Genomic DNA, 13,992 nt, shown 5'->3' on the forward strand with positions numbered 1-13,992 from the left:
GATGCAAGTCCTTTGGTAGATATGTAATTTGCAAATATTCTTTCCCAGTTTGTAGCTTGTTTCTTCATTATCTTAACAGTGTCTTTTGCAGAGGAAAACTTTTAAATTTTGATGCAATGCAATTTATCAACTTTTCCTTTTTATTGATTGTGCTTTTGGTGTCATATTTAAAAATTTTGCTTACCTCAGGTCAAGGAGTTTTTCTCCTAAAAGTTTATGGTTTTGCATTTTCTATTTAGATCTGTGATTTATTTTGAGTTAAGTTTTTGTTGTCGTTTTTGTTTGTTCTGTTTTTGTGAGGAAGATTCACCCTAAGCTAACATCCGTTGCCAATCCTCCTCTTGTTTTTGCTTAAGGAAGATTAGCCCTGAGCTAACATCTGTGCCAATCTTCCTCCACTTTGTATGTGGGATGCCTCCACAGCATGGCTGATGAGCGGAATAGATCTGCACCTGGGATCCAAACCTGTGACCCTGGGCCGCCAAAGTGGAGCGTGTGGAACTTTAACCACTCGGCCATGGGGCCGGCCCCTATTTTGAGTTAGTTTTTGTATAAGGTATGAGGTGTAGGTTGAGGTTCTTTTTTTTTCTTTTTTTACATATGGATGTTTAATTGTTCCAACATTTTTGTTGAAAAGATGTTCTTTTCTTCATGGAATTACTTTTGCAGCTTTGTCCAAAATAGTAACTCATATTTGTGTGGATATATTTCTGGACTTTCTGTTGTGTTTCACTGATCTCTGTATCTAGCTTTTTGCCAATATCACACTGTCTTGCTTACTACAGCTTTATAGTGAGTCTTAAAATTGGGTAGTATGAGTCATCCAACCTTATTCTTTTTCAAAGTTGTTTTAGCTGTTCTAGTTCAAATCTATATTCTTACTGATTTTCTATGTAGTTCTATCAATTATTTATCACAGTCAATTTTAGAATATTTTCATCACCCCAAGAAGAAACCCTGTACCCATTAGCAGTCAAACCCCATTTTCCCCCAACCCCTCCAACCCTAGACAACTACCAGTCTACTTTCTGTCTCTATAGATTTGCCTATTTTGGACATTTCATATGAATGGAATTATACACTATGTGGTCCTTTGTGACTGGCTTCTTTCACCTAGCTTAATGTTTTCAAGATTCATTCATGTTGTAGCATGTATCACTACTTCATTTTATTTTATAGCTGAATACTGTTCCACTATATGAATATACTATATCCCTTAAATTGATGGAAATTTGGGTTATTTTCACTTTTGGCTATTATGCATAATATTTCTGCAAACATTTGTGTACAAGTTTTTGTGTGGATGTATGTTTTCTTTTTCTTTGGACGTATATTTTCATTTCTCTTGGGCGTATATCTATGAGTTCAATTGCTGGGCATTCTTTTACTTTTGATTCATTTATGTCTTTCTATTTAAAGTGATTTTTTTGTAGACAGCATGTAATTGGGTCTTGCTTTTTTAAAAAAATCATCTAATCTGATAATCTCTGCCTTTCATTGGGATGTTTTGTTCTTTTACATTTGCTGTGATTATTGATAAAGTTATTTTGCATTTGTGATCTTGCTATTTGTTTTCATTTTGTCCCTTTTGTTCTTTGTTCCCTTTTCCTGCCGCCTTTTTGATTACTCAAGTATTTTTTAAAATGTACTTTACTTCCTTGCAGCTTATTAACTGTAACTCATTTTTCTATTTTAGTTATTGTTTCAAGATTTATAGTATACACCTTTAACTTATCACAGTCTACCTTGAAGTGATATTATACCACTTCACATTTAGTATAAGGATTTTACAGTACTATACTTCTGTTTCTTCCCTCAAAGCCTTTATGTTATTTTTCCTATGCATTTTACTTTCACATGTTGTAAACCCCACAATCCATTGTTATTACTTTTGTTTAAACAATGACCTTTAAAACATTTAAATAATAAGAGAAAACTCATATATTTACATATATGAGTAATATTTACATATATGTATATGCCATTTCCAGTGCTCTTCATTCCAGTGCTTCTTATTTCCATCTGTTACCATGTTTCTTCTGCCAGAAGGATATGCTTTAACATTTCTTGTAGTGTGGGTGACGAGTTCTTTCAGCTTTTGTACGTGTGAATGTCTTCACTTCACCTTCATTCTGAAAGATATTTTTGCTGGGTATAGAATTATAGGTTGATTTTTTCCCGCTTTCTCCATCGTCTTTTTGTTTATGTTGTTTCTGGTGAGAAATCTGATGTCATCCTTGTCTTTGTTCCTCTGTGTGTAACATATCTTTCTCCTCGGGCTACTTTTAAGATTTTTCTGTTTATCACCAGTTTTGAGCAGTTTGATTATAATTTACCTTGGTGTAGTTTTCTTCTGTTTCTTGTGCTTGTGGTTTGGTTTCTTGGGTCTGTGGTTTTATAGTTTTCATTAAGTTTGGAAAAATTTTGGCCATTATTTCTTCAGGTAGTCTTTCTCTCCTTTCCTTTTCTCCTTCAGGGACTCCAGTTACCTGGATATTAGACCACTTCAAGTTGTTTCACAGCTCACTGGTGCCTTTTCATATTTTTAGATTATTTTTTCTCCATGTGTCTATTTTGGATGGTTTCTTTTGCTTTCTATACTCTTAAGTTAACTCATCTTTTTTCCTGCAATATCTAATCTGCCATTAATCACATCTAGTTTATTTTTCATCTCAGACGTTGTAGTTTTTATGCTCAGAGGTTCTATTTGGGCCTTTTATATATTTTCCACATCTCTGTTTAACTTTTTGAACATATGGAATATGTTATAATAATTGTTTTAATGCCCTTCTCTGTTACTTCTAAAATTTGGATCAATTTCACTTGATTGATTGATTATCCTCCTTCTTAGGGGCTGCATTTTCCTGCCTCTTTGTATGCCTGCTAATTTTCAGTTGGATGTCAGACATTGTGAATTTTACCTTGTTAGGTGCTAGACGTTTTTATATTCCTATAAATCATCTTGGGCTTTGTTTCTAGATGCAGTTAATTTACTTGGAAACAGTTTGATCTTTTGGAGTCTTGCTTTTATGATTTCTTAGGTAGGTCTGGAGTGGTGCTCATCTTAGGGCTAATTATTCCCACTACTGAGGCAGGGCCATCCTGACTATTCTACCCAATGCCTTGTGAATTGTGAGTTTTTCTAGTCTGGCTGGTGGAGACAAGTGCTATCCCAGTAGCCAGATGTTGTTCTCCCTAATCCTTTAAGATTATTCTTGCCCCTCACATACCTATGGAGATCTCTCCTGAATCCCTGATGTAGAGACCTCTGTGAATCTCCAGGTTTCTCTCTCTGTTCAGGTTTCCTTTCTGGTACTCTGTCCTATGAACTTTAGCTGCCTTTGTATCCAGACTCTCAGGTTTGTCAATTTAGGAAGTCGGCTAGATTTTGTCTCAGTTTCTCTTTGTTTTCTGGCTTGGAAACCCTCTTAAGGCAGTAAACTGGAGCAGTCATAGGGCTCACCTCATTTTTGCTCATCTCTCAGGGATCACTGTTCTTCATTGCCTGATGTCTAGTGTCTTGAAAACCATTATCTCGTGTATTTTTTTTTGTTTTAGGCGTGAAGATAAATCCAGTCCCTGTTTTTCTGTCTTGTCTGGAAGTGGAAGCCTTAATTCCATCAATGAGTTTTGGGTTTTTTTGGGTCATTGTAAACCCCCCCCCCACACACACACACTGTCTCTTGGTATTTATTTTTCTTGAACTGTGGGTTTCATGTGAGAGTCTGTGTGTTTGTTCAGTTACACATGTTTATATACACACAGACACACATTTAAAAGAAGCCTACTGTGGACTATCTGATTCTAGTCTAGGAATCTGTTGGCTACTGGACATTTTTGCTGCTGAGAGAACTGGGGAAAGAAACTATTACATTCATTAACAGAGTAGGCTACGAGTGAGCCAGAGTGATTCTCTTCAGTGGTATGAATGAGAGAATTGTCTGTTTTCAATAGCGGTGTTGTGCAGAGTGTTTATGATGGCACTGAAGAGAGACGCAGACAAGACGGTGATACTGTAGTGGTTTTTACTCATCGTGGGGAAATCTGGTAAAGGGTGGAGCTCTGATGTGGCAGATGAAGTCCTCCCCAGTCCACTCAGGAAAAAAGAGGCAAGTAGTTCAGTAGGAGGCAACTGTGAACCAAGGCATTGAAAGAGCTGAGAAGCCAAACAGTGCATTGAAGCAACCTAGAGATAAGCAATAGCGGGAAGCCACTGTTGCCTCTAGGGCTGACATAGGGAGAATGTAGTATTACCAGAGCCCAGGAATGAGGTTGACTAGCAGGAAGTGGAACCGCTGTTGGAGCTGCCTAGTGAGACATAGGATCTGGAGCGAGGGCTGTCTGGTGGGAGCTTCAGCCATGAAGATCACATAGCCATTACCTGAGAGAGAATGAGGGACAGGAGAGAGGGAAGGAGCATGAGTGTGTGTACACACAGCTGAGAGGTAAAGATGCTCTGGCTTCTTCTTTTCTCTCACCCTCTAGTCTCTTACCTGTTCTGCCCATTGGATGAATCTAACTGGAAGCCACTTGCAAGGGGGCCTGGAAGTATAGATTACAGGGGTCACCCCTCACCTCTTCCGTCCCTGCCCCCCAAAACATGTAACAGAGCAAGAAAGGGCAGAAAATGGATCTGAGGGCACATAATCCCAGGACTGGCATGATGTCCTTCCTCAAATTGAATGCCTATTCTAGTGTGTAATATATCAAACACCTAGATAAATTCCAGAATGGAGGAGAAAAACTGCATGATCAGGGCCAAAACACCCAATATCCCTATCAGTAGGCTCTGGGGGAAAGGAAGCTAGGTGTTGAGACACAAGCTGGATTTGCTGTGATAATATGTGCCCAAAGGGTGGGACGAGGTAATTATGATAAACAGTTGTTCGTTCACTGCTGGTGGCAGTGCAAACTGGTGCAGCCACTATGGAAAGCAGTTTGGAGTTTCCTCAGAAAATTAAGGATAGATCTACCATATGATCCAGCTATTCCACTGCTGGGTATTTATCCAAAGAACTTGAAAACACAAAGGCATAAAGATACTTGCACCCCTCTGTTCATTGCAGCATTATACACAATAGCCAAGACTTGGAAGCAACCTAGGTGCCCATCAGGGATGAATGGATAAAGAAGATGTGGTATTTATACACGATGGACTACTACTCGGCCATAAGAAATGATGAAATCCGGTCGTTTGTGACAACATGGATGGACCTTGAGGGTATTATGCTGAGTGAAATAAGTCAGAGGGAGAAAGTCAAATACCATATGATCTCACTCATAAGTAGAAGATAAAAATGACAAAAAAAAAACACACCACATAGCATTGGAGATTGGACTGGTGGTTACCATTGGGGAAGGGGGGAGGGGGGAGGGCAAAAGGGGTGGTTAGGGTCACATGTGAGGGGATGCACTATAATTAGTGTTCACGTGGTGAACATGATGTAATGTATCCAGAATTTGAAATATGTACATCCGAAAAAAATAAAAATTAAAAAAAAAATTTAGAAAAATGAAAACAGTTGTTCACGTTGGAATGTTAAGTATATGCATTAAAAAACTCCACATAAACCATTTTGTAAGTCTATCTATCAATGCTGTTTTATTGAATTATCATATATTATTTAGGGAAAAGGAAGTGGTGGTATATCTGAGGAGAGAAGGAAGGACCCTTTTTATAGTATAACTAACATAATTTAATGTACACAACAATCTTTGTAAGCAAAGTGGTAGATATTTCTGTAACAATGTCTTCTTTTCATAGGGCCACCTTAACAGTGATAGCCAGTATCTCTAAGCCCTTTTCTGATGAGTTCAGCCAGGGAAACTGTGCCTGTGGACACTAATCTCTCTGAATCCATGTTATTTAGTTTTACAGTGATGTTTCTTCAATTTCTACAATTCAGGCAGTGTATGGAAAATTCCTGATTAGAGTTGGTTTTCTTAAAGAGGGCATCTCCAGGGGAGTAGGTCAGTTAAGCACTTGCTGTGTTCTCAGTCTCCCCCACTGGTGTGGAGGGCCTAGTTGGGCGAGTGACACAGGTCAAAGGTATGATGCAAGTTTGAGTAGTTTCTTCTACTTCAAAACGCCAAATGGACATCAAGCATTATGTGTTACAAGGACGTATAAGTTAATGAAAACAAATTCTTTCTCATAATTGCTATTATAGCAACTCAAGTAAGAATACCAGTTATTTCAAGCTGATCAGAATCCTTGATTAGATATTAATACTGTAGGAATTTCCAATCTTTCTGTGTTTGATTTACACAATGTTCAGCAAATTGTTATTTAGTACGTTGTAATTTGCTTGACACAGTCTTTCAGTGTTTCCAATATCTAGTGTTTGTGGAAAAAGGCTGCATATAAGATATAAGTACACTTGAAAAACTAATTAACAGCCTTCTGGTTTCAGCTCAGAAATGTCAACTGTAGAGCTTCCATCCTTACAACAAGAAAAAAGCTGGACAGCTTGCAAATTAGTGACTTTTGAACCCAACAGAAAACTGAGGTTTCAGGGCACACAGCTAACCCCAAATCAGGAGAGATACAGGTCCCACTGCAAGGAGAAACAGGACCTGAGCATTTGCTTAACTGGGACAGACACTGTTGAATGTCATAAGCTGGTAAAATTAAACTAGAAATTTTTTTTGTGTGTGAGGAAGATTGACCCTGAGCTAACATCTGTTGCCAGTCTTCCTTTTTGCTTGAGGAACAGTTGCCCTGAGTTAACATCTGTGCCAATCCTCCTCCATTTTATGTGGGATGCTGCCACAGTGTAGCTTGATGAACCATGCTAGGTCCGTGCCTGGGATCCGAATCTGCGAACCCCAGGCCGCTGAAGTGGAGCGCACGAACTTAATCACTATGCCACCGGGCCGGCCCGTAAACTAGAAATTTTTAATGAATTGCTAAAGGTTGGGGGCCACAGGTATAGGAGGTTCTCACCCTCTTGCAGACTTTTTCTTCAGGATCCCCACCAGGTGCTCACAGGGAAGATCAGGGAGTGTCTTGAGAAAGTTTCTCCCATGTGCTGGCTGGGATAGGGGAACAACAGCCACTGCCAGCATCTGCCCAGACATGTCTCCCCATCTCCCTAAGGCAAAAGTCTTAATCTGGGGGAAGAAGGGTACCAAAAACTGAGGGCAGTGTGGAAACGCACTGCATCTGGGCAAGGAGAGCAGGAAAAAGAAAGCAGCTCTGCTCTGGGGGAGGAAAGGAGCACCTGCTGGCCCAGAAGTGTGTTTGGCGGAGGATTGTGCTTATGAAGGCTGCAAGCCTAAGACCCGGAGTCACAGTGCCTGCCTGATACTGAGGATTAACTGGAGCATAAGAGGGTGCCCCCATCTCCCACCTCCCCACTACCAAGCTAACAAACGTGAAGTAAAGATAGCAATAGAAGTGATAAAATGGAATCATGAAAAATGCTCAGGAAAACTTAGAGAAAGCAGAAAGAGCGGAAAAAAGAAACAAAGAACAAACAAAAAGTAGCTAGGAAGGTAGTAGATTTTAATCCCACCATATTAGTAATCACTTTAAGTATGAAAAGGTCTAAAAGACTGATTGTCAGATTGGATAAAAAAGGAATACACAACTGTGTGCTGTTTACAAGAAAACCACTTTAGATATAAAGACATAGATTCAAAGTAAAAGGAAGGATAAAGATATGCTAACACTAAACAAAAGAAAGCTGGAATAGCTGTATCAATTTCAAATGAAGTAGACTTCATAACAAGGAAGATCAGAGACTTGATGTCTGCAAAATCATTTCACCTTTGCCATATAATGTAGCACAATTACGGAAATGCTATTTCATCACCTTTGCCATATTCTTTTGTTAGAAGCATGTTAGAAGTCCCACCCACCCAAAATACAGGTAGTCCTCACTTTACATCAGTCTAATACGTACAGATTTCAGGTACCATGGTTTAGTTAAATAACACCAGTTTCCTAAGAACATGGTTCAAATTTCTAGTACCATGGTATATTAACTGTGAGTAATTGCACAAAGTACAAAATTTATTGGTAACTTTGTTCTAGAAATCACTTGGTAAATAATAAATGCACATCAAGATCAGTGACCAATCATGTCATGTCATTCATCGTCTGTGATTTCTCGCTGTCCATTGCTCACTGTTACTCAGTTCACACACAGCAGAGCATATAGTTGTGTTCCTCCTTGTCCCCCAGTGATAAATTTTACAAAAATGGATGAGCGAAAAAGGGAATTGGCTAACAAAGATGAAAGTGCAGCAAAAAAAATGAAAAGTGATAACTGGAAGAGAAATTTGTAGTGAACATAAATGGAGTTATAGAAGAAATAGCTGACAGCAGAATGTCGGCACTGCTGCCATGTGAGAAACTCTAGATATACAGCCAGAAGAACTTAGTGAAGGGAACTTATGATGTAAATGGGCAAGGTGGCTGTGATGAAAAGGATGACGATATCCCGGAGGAAGTCATACCAGCAAAAACCCTTCAGATTGAAGGAATGCTTGGAGATATTTCAAGACATTGGAGATCCTAACCTAGAAAGGAGAGGGACAGTTTGCCAAGGCGTAGAGAGGATGCTCACTCTATGTTGTGAGAAAAGGAAAGCAAGTACTGTTCAAACTACTCTTAATAAGCTTTTTACGAAGAAATTCAGAAACTTTAATTCTCAATATTTCTGATATTTTAAATTAGTGTACTAAATGAATAGTAAGTTTTACTATTTTTTCATTTCCCTTTATATTTATAGCCAAGAGTAAGAATCTTTAATGTTTTGACAAAATTTTTTAAAGATCATGGAACAATTATATTTTTCCCCATTAAGACTATTGGGATTACTTTTCATGCTTTCAGCGTCCACAGTCATTTTTGCAGTTCCCATTACCATACAGGACTGTCTATCCTATTCAGCAATTAAAAAGATGAAGTACTGATTCGTGCTAAAACGTTGATGAACCTCAAAATCATATCAAAGAAGTCATGCACAAAAGACCATCTACTGTGTGATTCCATTTATATGAAATATTTAGAAAGGCAGACATATAGAAACAGAAAGTAGATAAATGGTCACTGGGCATGGGAGTCGAAACAGGGATTAACTGTAAGTGGGTACAAGGGATCTTATTGGGGCGATGGTGGTGATCGTTGCATAATTTGGTAAATTTACTAAAAAATGTTGAATTGTACACTTAAATTGGGTGAATTTTATGGAATCTAAATTATAACAAAGTTTTTTCCTTAAAAATGAAGGTGAAATCATGATATTCCTACAGTCTTACCAACAGGGCATGTCGTCAAACTTTGGGATTTTTGTCAATCTGAGATATAAGAATGGTGTCCCAGTGTGGCTTTAATTTGCATTTCTCTTACAAGTAACGAGTATCTTTTCAAAAACTTAAGAGCAATTTGTATTTTTTTTCCTGTGAATTGCCTATTTATATCCTTTGCCAATTTTTTTTTCTACAGACTTTTTCTTGATTCTAGGAGCTTTTTATACATTAGGGAGACTAAGCCTTTATCTCTGATAAGTTGCAAATATTTTTTTCAGTTTGTCTTTTTTTTTTACTTTTGATTGTGTTTTTCCCCTGTTACAAGTTTGTTGTTGTTCCTATCAAGTAGTTGAAGTTTTCGGTTTTTTCTTTTAAGATGTCTGGACTCCATCTTTAGAAAAGTGCTCCCCAAATGTACCCCGTTGTCCCACCACCAGTTCCTAAAAAGTCCATGTTGACCCTGCTAATTGGAGATGACTTCTCTGTCATTGCTGAAGACCTCTGTATTTCTGGACTTTATATTCTGGTCCATTCGTATGTCTCTATTCATGAATTAATGCTTCCAATATTAATATTGTACCAATATTAATTAGTACCAATGGTTGAGGCCCTTAGGGTATTTTAAAATCTAGTATGGATAATGCCCCCTCATTGCCCATTTTTTCCCCCCTGAGTTTTCCTGGTTCTTCTTAACTGTTTAGTTGTGCATATGCCTCTAGAATCAACTTGTCTTGTTTGTGTCCAGATACCTATTGGTATTTTTATTGAGATAGCATTGACTTTATGAATCAATGTGGAAAGAATCATTTTTACAATGTTTATCCTTCCTGTTCAAGGACCTCCTATGCCTTTCCACTTTTCAAGACTTTTGTGTTCTTCAGAAGTGAGTTTGAGGGGCCAGCCTGGTGGTGTAGTGAGGAAGTTCGCATGCTCCACTTCAGCGGCCTAAGGGTTCGCGAGTTCAGATCCCGGCTGTGGACCTAGCACCACTTGTCAAGCCATGCTGTGGCGATATCCCACATAAAATGGAGGAAGATTGGCACAGATGTTAGCTCAGGGCCAATCTTCCTCACACACACACAAAGAAGTGTTTTTGAGTTTTCCGCTGAAGTTTTGCACATTTCTTGTTAACCTTTTCCCTAGATATTTATGTATATTTTTGTTACTATTATAAATGGGGTCTTCTTGTCCATTATATCTTTAAACCATATCGTTGTTCTGGATTTCTTTTCTTTTAAATTTGCTTAGCCATGTTATTTTTCATTTTCTTTACTCTCACTTTAATAGCCCAGGATATTTCCTGAAAATTGTAAAATGCTTTTTACTGTATTTCTGCTTTGTAATGAAGCCTCATGAAAATTAATGTAAAAAAATGAAAGTACTGAAAATGGATTAGGGTTTCTAGTGTAAAAGTTGGTAGTGGTGGATTTACCATAAGTGCTTGAAGGCAGAGAAGGGTGAACCCGGAGTGTATTTTGACCTCGGTTTTGTGGAGGCTGGCTGAAGATGAACCAGAGCTTGAAGTCCTGAAAGTTAACAGACTGGTCGCTTGTATTAGGGATACACAAAATAACTATTTTGGCTAATTGTTGAGTGGCAAGTGTTAAAAATCAGTATTTGGCCAAGACCAAACCAAAATATCACCAACTTAGAATGAATCTCTGAGTTAAAGAAATCTGAAATTTTATTCAGGAATACATTATTATTGCAATTTTATTAAAAGTGTCAGTAGTCATATTTTTAAAGTTTGACATTGCGGAGTGTGATTTCTTAGCACTGTCAGCTGCTAGACTGCATGGGTGTTCATTAGGTCCTGTGTGTGACACCGAAGAGATAACTAGGAATTAAGTGCAACTCTAAAAGTGTGTTTTGTAATGTTATGAATGCTAATGCACCAAATAATTCTACTCTTTGTAGAATTACTTTAGAATCTTAATATCTATTATCTTGTATTGTTACTTAAAGTTTTAGATATTTGTTGACTTAACCATATATATTGTTTTTCCTTAAGTTATTTAGTGATTGCACTGTTCATTAATTAATTCATTCAACAAATATTCACTGTTTACCTATCATTTCTTAACATATTCCTTTTTAAAAGCCAGGTTTATTGAGGTATAATTTACATAGAATAAAACTCATTCCTTTTAAGTATACAGTTCAATGAGTTTTGACATATGTATACACTTGTGTAACCACCACCAAAATCAAGATGCAGAATGTTTCTGTCTCCCTGAAAAGTCCTCATGCACGTTTGCAGACCATGCCCTCCTCCTACCCCAGCCCTTGGCAACTGCTGATCTGTTTTCTGTCCCTATAGTTTGCCTTTTCTGGAGCTTCATGTAAAATCACATATTAGGTAACCTTTTGTGTCCAGCGTCTGTCACTTAGCATAATACTTTAGTGATTCGTCCATGTTGTTGGGCGTATCAACGGTTTGTTCCTTTTTTATTGCTGAGTGGTACTCCATTGCATGGGTGTATCACAGTTTACTTACACAGTCACCATTCGTTGAACATTTGAGTTGTTTTCAGTTTGGGGTATTATAAATAAAGCTACTATGAGCATTTGCCTACACGTCTTTGTGTGGGCATGTGTTTTCATTTCTGTTGAATAAATACCCAAGAGTGAGATTTCTGGGTTGCGTGGTAAGTGTATGTTTAACTTTACAAAAACCTGGCAACCTTTTTCAAAGGGCCTGAACATTTTGCTTTCCCAGCAGCAGTGTAGAAGATTTCCAGTTGCTCCAAATCCTTACCAGCTTTTGTTATTTAGAAATTTTTAGTTTTAGACGTTCTAGTGTGAAGTAATATCTGTTTTTTTTAGTTTGCATTTCTCTAATGACGAATGATGTGGAACATCTTTTCTTGTGCTTATTTGCATCCATATACCTTCTTTGGTACTCTTTTCATATTTTTGGCCCATTTAAATTTTTTTTTTAGTCAGTTTTGTTTTTTTAGATTTTATGGGTACAAATCTATCAGATAAGTGGTTTGCAATATTTTCTCCCTGTCTGTGGCTTGTCTTTTCTTTTTCTTAATAGTATCTTTTGAAGAGTAAAAGTTTTAGATTTTGATAAAATCCAGTTTATCAGTTTTTTCCTTGATGGTTTGTATTTTTTGTGTCCATCTTAATACATCCTTAAGAAGTTAACTGTTTTTTATGGAAAAATTAACAGCTCTCTCAGTCAATAACCAAAAGCCAGGTCACAGTGTGTGGCTGAGGTTAGGGCATATGGGGATCAATTGTAGGACATAATAGAGGAAACATATTCAAGGAACAAATTGTGGGCCTCAGTTGCCCTTGTGGGGCTCTGAGGCTCTGTCCTATTAGAAAATGGGTTGGCGTTTGTGAGTGAAGGCTTGGGTTGATTAGGCTTGCCTGAGAATGACGTTGGTCTCCCATACTCTGTGTCCTTGAAAACAGTAGAGTTAAGATAATTGGAGGATATTGTGTCTGCCTTGGTGCTTGTATGGAGCTGCACCTGGCTTGGGGAGCTGTGAATTGGCATGTGGACCTTTGGCCTGCATGAGGGTGGTATAAAAGACTAGTGGGAAAGGGGCTGTGGTTTCTCTGTATCAGCAAGACCCACAAACATCTTGGCTCTCACCGGGGCAGTCACACACCACCCGTGTGGGTGAGGAGACAGAAGCAGCTGTGTACTTGGGTGGCTACTGGGCAGCAGATGGAGCTGCTGTCCCTGATGTATTTTCTGCCCTCTATCCTTCTCTAGAGCTAAGTAAATGTATTAACTGAAAACGTGCTTGGGTCTTGGGAGTCTGGTTGCCAGCTTGAACCCGTCACTGCAGCTGCGCTGCTGCACTGAGCCCTTGGACTGAAAAGTTAGCAGGAGGAACTGGGGAGACGCCGTGAGAGCACTTGTGTCGGGGATGAGGGGGACCCGAGCCATGGTTATAGCAATGAGAAGGTGCGGATCGTGAACATCTGCACGCATGACAAGCGCTGAGACTCCTGTGAGCAGTTCCTGCGGATGGTCTGGAGCAGAAGGGAGACCAGAACTCTAACCGCAGCTCTGGTGAGAGGTCTGAACGGGGCCGAGGCTCTTCTTAGTTGTGTACACATTTTTATTTTATTTTAAGTTTTAAAAATTTAACAAAGTGCTTGATATGTGCCAAGTACCGTTCTGGGCACTTTATAAATATTAAGTCATTTAACTCCTCGTAACAACTCAATACCGTTTACGGTTTACTGGTGAGAAAATTGAGGCACAAAGAAGGAGCTTAGTAAGTGGTGAAGCTGAGATTTGAACCCAGGCAGGCTGGCTCCAAATCCCTGCTCGGAACCCTTGCACTTGCTCTAGCTTCTCTTCCACATTCTTCCTCATAGGAAATGAGTGGAATCGTCTTTTGTTTTTAACGTCATTGTTGACTACTGAGTCGGAACATTCATTCAGGTGACAGCTGCACAGGGTTATGTCATTGGGCAGTTTCTGGGGAGCATGGATTCCTTACATGGTGCACAGGTGAGGATGGCACCTACCCTTTGGCTTGTATCCATCCTACCACCAGGGAAGTCCTGTACTACGGTTGTAGGGCCTCAATTCACATCCGGAGACCGCTTTTCTCTTGCGACAGCCCGTTCCTCAAGCTTCTTGGGATCAGAAGGTATATTTCCCTCCTCTCGGCATCCTTTGCAGGGCTTGCAGCCTTGATGACCCTGCAGGCTCCTGCTTTGCCTCTTCATAGAGGAGTGAGTGAGTTTGCTTTGGCAGGA

At 38.9% G+C, this 13,992-nt stretch overlaps 1 protein-coding gene across 3 annotated transcripts in view; it reads left to right on the forward strand.

The window, feature by feature from the left end:
• The window catches only part of SLC9A7 (solute carrier family 9 member A7), a 150,649-nt gene that overhangs the window by 23,428 nt on the left and 113,229 nt on the right, over positions 1-13,992 (forward strand). The gene's annotated exons all lie outside the window — the stretch shown is intronic.

The sequence above is a fragment of the Equus asinus genome, chromosome X (genome assembly GCF_041296235.1).
Source record: "Equus asinus isolate D_3611 breed Donkey chromosome X, EquAss-T2T_v2, whole genome shotgun sequence".
NCBI lineage: Eukaryota > Metazoa > Chordata > Mammalia > Perissodactyla > Equidae > Equus > Equus asinus.